The sequence below is a fragment of the Myotis davidii genome, unplaced genomic scaffold (genome assembly GCF_000327345.1).
Source record: "Myotis davidii unplaced genomic scaffold, ASM32734v1 scaffold536, whole genome shotgun sequence".
Lineage (NCBI taxonomy): Eukaryota > Metazoa > Chordata > Mammalia > Chiroptera > Vespertilionidae > Myotis > Myotis davidii.
In genome coordinates, this window is record NW_006287679.1 from 969,116 (window position 1) to 975,035 (window position 5,920).

At 47.0% G+C, this 5,920-nt stretch overlaps 1 protein-coding gene across 3 annotated transcripts in view; it reads left to right on the forward strand.

Moving 5' to 3' along the window:
- Positions 1-2,212: 2,212 nt before the first annotated feature.
- EIF4E3 (eukaryotic translation initiation factor 4E family member 3) overlaps positions 2,213-5,920 on the forward strand; it is a 32,499-nt gene continuing 28,791 nt past the window's right edge. Inside the window, exons 1-2 of one of the 3 annotated variants that reach the window (XM_015561166.1) lie at positions 3,711-3,903; positions 4,348-4,479. The gene's annotated coding sequence lies outside the window, so the exon portion shown is untranslated. Of the gene's footprint in view, positions 2,218-3,710; positions 3,904-4,347; positions 4,480-5,920 lie in introns of those variants that run through there. The other 2 variants (XM_015561167.1, XM_015561168.1) reach the window with 2 other exon arrangements.

A 5,920-nucleotide genomic window follows, 5' to 3' on the forward strand; every position in this document is an offset into this window, starting at 1 on the left:
TGGGAGGAGCCAGCCATGCAGAGCGGAGGGATGGGAGGGTTAAGAGGGAACCGCCTGTGCAGGTGCTCCCGGGCCAGAAGCTCAAGGAAAGGGGAGAGCACAGGATGCAGGACATGCCAAGCCCTGCTGGCCACCAGAAAGCGTCTGGGCTTGGTCCTGGGGCAGTAGGAAGCCAGCAACGCCCTGTGGGTGTGGTCACATCACTGTTTGGGGACAGTGCTCAGCTGCTGCCTGGCAGTGGGAGGTTAGGGGCTAGTGCTGGAAGCGGGGAGACCAGCGAGGAGGGGGTGTGCTTGGCTAGGCTTGGAGGAAGTGAGGACTGGGAGTGGGTGGACCACTGGGAAGACCAGTGCAAGGGGAACAGGGTGACCCAAATAAGGACTGTGGACGGGGGCATGTGGATGTGGAGGGTGGACAACGGAGCCTCATTGTCACTTTGTCCAGGCGCGGTGACTGGCAGGCCCTCAGTCTGCTCCCTGCAGATGCTTCCCACACGCTGTCTCCCCTCCCCTCCCCTTCGCTCGCCCCTCAGAGCCAGGCCTTCAGGGGTCTTTCGGTTCTAGATGATAACACTGGTTGAGCTTTTCTGTAAAGTAACACTCGTTGAGTTTGCATCAGACATAGTTTCTTGCGTGCGCCTCAAAGCAGTCGTTTTCTCCGTGTTCAGCGAGAAGTCAGAGCTCAGCAAGCTCGGTAACTCCCTGGAGTCACACAGCTGACCCTGCAGGGTCCTGGTCAAAGTGGGACTCGGCTCACTAAAGCAGTCACTCTCTTTATTAAAAATTAAATTCATTGGAGTGACATTGGTCAATAGGATCATATAGGTTGCAAGTTACATCTCTATGATACATGAGCTGTATATTGCATAGTGTGCCCACCACCCAAAGTCAAATCATCTTCTGCCACCATTTACTGCTCCTGCGCCCTCCCTCTTGTAACCACCATACTGTTGTCTGTCTATGTGTCTGAGTTTCAGTTTTATATCCCACATACGAGCGAAATCACATGGTTCTTAGCTTTTTCTGACTGAGTTCACTTAGCGTAATACTTTGAAGGTCCATCCATGTTGTCGCAAATGGTGCTATTTCTTCCTTTCTTATGGCTGAATACTATTCCATTGTGTATATGTACCTCATCTTCTTGATCCAGTCCTCTATTGCGGGGCACTTTGGCTGTTTCTGTGTCTTGGTCAGGGATCCTCAAACTTTTTAAACAGGGGGCCAGTTCACTGTCCCTCAGACCGTTGGAGGGCCGACTATAGTTTAAAAAAAACTATGAACAAATTCCTATGCACACTGCACATATCTTATTTTGAAGTAAAAAAACAAAATGGGAACAAATACATTATTTGTATTTGCATGTGGCCCGCGGGCCGTAGTTTGAGGACCCCTGGTCTTGGCCATTGTGAATAACACTGCAGTGAACATAGGGGTGCATATATCTTTGCAAATAGATGTTTTTGAGTTATTCGGGTAGATGCCCAGGAGAAGTTGCTGGGTCATATTGTAGCTGTCCTCTTAATATTTTGAGGGGCTTCCATACTGTTTCCCACAGTGGCTGTACCAGTTTATATTCCCACCAGCAGTCAATGAGGGTTCCTTTTTCTCCACATCCTCCCCCACATTGTTACTACGTGTCTTGTAGATAATAGCCATTCTGACAAGTGTAGGGTGATATCTCAGTGTAGTTTGATTTGCATTTTTATGATAGCTAATGAAGCTGAACATCTTTTTATATAACTCTTGGCCATTTTTATGTCTTCTTGGGAGAGGTGTCTGTTCAGGTCCTCTGCTTTTTTTTTTCTTATTCAATGTTTTTGTTTCTTTGGTGTTGAGTTGTATGAGTTCTTTATATATTTTGGATATTAACCCCTTATCAGAGCTATTGTCTGCAAATATCATCTTCCATTCGCTTGGTTGCCTTTTTGTTTTGTTATCAGTTTCTTTGCTATGCAAAAGCTTTTTAGTTTAACCCTAGAGGCCCAGTGCATGAAATTCGTGCACTCAAGGGGGTCCCTTAGCCCAGCCTGCACCCTCTCGCAGTCTGGGAGCCCTCAGGGGATGTCCGACTGATGGCTTAGGGTGATGCCATGGTGATGATGAAAGATGGGCCTAAGCCATCAGTTGGACATCCTTAGCACTGCTGCGGAGGTGGGAAAGGGTCCCGCCACTGCTGTGCACTTGCCAACCATGAGCCCAGCTCAGGGCTTCTGGCTGAGTGGCACTCCCCCTGTGGGAGCGCACTGACCACCAGGGGGAAGCTCCTACATTGATCGTCTGCCCCCTGGTGGTCAGTGTGCATCATAGTAACCAGTTGTTCTGCCTTTCAGCTGACTTACATATTAGCCTTTTATTATATAGGATTAGAGGTAGAGGCCTGATGCACAAAATTCATGCAAGATAGGCCTTCGCAGCCCCAGCTGCCTCTGCCACCCTCGCAGTCCCAGCTTTGTCCAGAAGGTCGTCCGGAAGGTCATCCAGACAGTTGTTCCGCTGTTTGGCCATTCGGTCGATTTGCATATTACACTTTTATTATTATAGATAGTTCCATTCATTTATTTTTGCTTTTACTTCCCTTGCTTTTGGGGTCAAGTTCATAAAATGTCCTCAATGACCAAGGTCCACCAGTTTAGTACCTATGTTTTCTTCTATGTACTTTATGGCTTTAGATCTTATATTTAGGTCTTGGGTCTGTTTTGAATTATTTTTTGTACATGGGATTAAAGCAATACTCTTAAACCACTCTACAGCCTCCCCCTCTCTCCCTCCCCACTGTCCTAGGGGATTTCCCAATCTCCCTCAGCCTCTGGGCCACCCCCTAGGACTGCGTAGCCACAACACTGGAAGTGTGCCCCAGGCCTGGGCCTGCCCCCTGGGCCTTGTATCTAGGGTCTGCTATCTAGTGGCCACTGCCTTCCTATTTCTCCTGAGCTTTTAAAAGAAAGGGGGGAAAAAGCTCTCACATACCAGACAGCCCTGTAAACAGGAGCCTGCTCAGACTTAGAGAAAGAGCCAGCAACATAAACATAGGATATTGCCAGTAAGTTCCCCCACCCATTCAACAAACATTTAACAAATGCAAACACACACACACACACACACACGTGCACAAGTCTTTCCACCGGAAAGTGAGCTCCCTGAGGCAGTGATTTCTTTTGTCCGTATTGCTCACTAATGAACCTCAGAGCCTGGGACATGGCATTTGCGTTGCGGACATGCCACAAATACTTACTAATCGATGTGTCCATTTTCTCAGTTAGTCTTGATGATAATTTATGCTCAGTGAGAGGTAGGCACTGTTGGGATGCCCATTTCTCACATGTGGAGACCGAGGCACAGAGAGACAAGAAGCTTGCCAGGTTTGGGGAGAGCGAGCTTTGACGGAGGTTTTCTGACTTTAGATCCCTGGATTTAACTACTGTGCATAGTGCCTCCGTGTACATCCACTATTTGCCAGGCCTATGTGTGGCGTAGCCACCTTTAGACAAGTGGTAGGAGCACCTCTGGGGACCACCAGCCATTTCCCTCCAATCTCTTCACTTTGCGTGAAGTTTACTTTCCTGCAGTGCTGTGACAGAGACAGTGAATGGAGGGAATTCAGAAAAGACTGGCCGGCCGACAATGAGTCCCTATCACTAGCGAGCTCTGTGGCTGTGTGACTTGCCACAGTGTCCCAAACCTCAATTTCCTCATTTGTCAAAGAAAGAGACTGAGTTAGGATCTCTGCCTTCCTTTCCAGCTCCAACATTCTACTGTTCCTGTGACTCCCAAGGAGCCTGATAGGAGTGGAAGACAGAAGACCACTTGTTACTAGGCAACCAGCACCCACCTCACCCATGTTGCCATGGTGATAATGAAAGTTGGGCTGATCAAATTACCAGCTAATTGCACATGAGAACTCCAGGTCTGTCTCTTTCTTGCTTGCTGGCTGGGTCTTACTTCCTTATTTTCCTAGGAATTATGGAGTGATCTCCCCTACCCCCCATCTGCAGTGTCCCCAAGGCAGTCCTAGTGCAGCAAACAACTGGAAATAGAGAGCCTGGCTGTGTCTCTGAGTAGCTGTGTGACATTGCATAGGTTACTCGGCTTCTCTGTGCCTCCCTTTCCTCATCTGGAAAATGAAGGTGTTAGAATAATGATCCCTGCCCAAGGCTCTTCCCTGCTCTCAGATCCTGTGATGCCTAGGAAGCCTGTCAGGGGAGCCAGCCACATTGTTACTAGGCAACCAGCAGGCACCCTGCCCAAGTTGCCTTGGTGACTGCATGCCGGAGGGAGGGGAGTAGCTGCTCAGCTAATTGCTTAATTATTTATGAGTGCCTCAAGTCCTTTTTGTTGTTTTCATTGCTAGGGGCTGTGTGGTTACCTTCTCTTCCTCTCTCCTGCCACCCTAGTCTTCTGACTCCTGTTACTCGAAGCACATTGGCCTGGATCTCAAGCTGCCTTAGTCCTCTTCTGTCATTTCCAAGAGTGGTGGCCTCAGGTAAGTCACCTCACCCCTCTGGGCCTCAGTTTCCTCATTTGTAAAATGATAGGTTTGCTTAATCCTCAAATTCCTTTTCTACCCTGAAATTCTAATCCCTGCTGCCCAGTTACAAAGGGGGAAGATGAGAGGAATTTTCCCAATTTGTTATCTTCTAAGGATGATTCTGAAGAGCAATAACATATTTCAAACAGGAAGGGAATGAAAGTTTTGCTCATTGCTCTCACCTTGCCTCTTACCTTAGTGACATTACCTGATCTTTTATTAATCTAAAGGTCATTTAATTTTTTTTTCTATCTCCTATTTCTAAAATAGACTTGAGGGCTTGTATAAGATGCATGTGTGAAATTAGGTCATTGCAATAAAACTAGGAGTAAAGTAACACAAAAATAGTGATGCTTCTTCATTGGTTAATATTGAGGTGACTGAGCATCCTGGAAGCCAGAGCAAGAGAGGGAGGTACATGATCGTGACTCAATAAAGAAATATTGCCAGACTGTTCTTCTGACTTCGGAAAGTAACTTGTCATGTGGTATAGACTGTCTTTTAGCAACTACAGATACAACTTTTTAATTAACCCTTTCTTGCCGAGGGTGTTGTTAAAGGACATAAGGTAGAAGTTCACCTTGATAGTTTAACTTGTTTTGGTCATTAGAAAGCAAAAATGCCTTTCTACCAATACTTTAAAATTTTATAAATGTAAATGTCAACTAGTAAATATAAACTTCCAGAACCAACTATTATTTATACATTAATGCTACATAAATTCATGTAACCACTTACACAGTAATTTAGAAAAATGTATCACATGTTTAAACCTAGACAAAATTTACACTTTCCTAAGTTGTTCTGAAATAAACTGGTACAGATGAGGAAAGACATCAAATACAGAGAAAAAAATGGTGGAGGTATAGACGGACGTGTCCCGTGCCTTGTCCCAGAGCTGTTAGGGTGAGCAGCTGAAGCGGGTAACATACAGCCCGAATAAGCAGAGGATATTCAGCTGAGAGACAGTTTGCAGCCAGGAACTGTGGAGGAATCCTTGAGAAAGCGATTGAAAGTTGGAGACGGCGGCTGAAATCTCTCCCAGTGCACCGGCTCAGCCATGGAGATCGCGCCATCTTGAGTGGCTGTTTTTTGGAAACGTATACTGTACACCCAAAGACCCGGCATCCAGAGGTCGGCTGCTAACCTGGAGACACTGGATCTGGGACAGTGCGACTACATGGAGTCCTGCTTCTCACGGAAAGCAGATCCAAGCAACAGCAGCCTGATGATCACCACAACCTCTGTCTGAGGAACAGCAGCTGTACATGAAGCCTCCCCGAACCAGCCAGAAGAGCCACCACAGCTGTGAACAGCACCCACCAGAGGAGCTGCTGCCAACTGAGGAGTAGCTGCTACCACAACCACCCAAGGAGCAACCACAGCACAAAGAGAC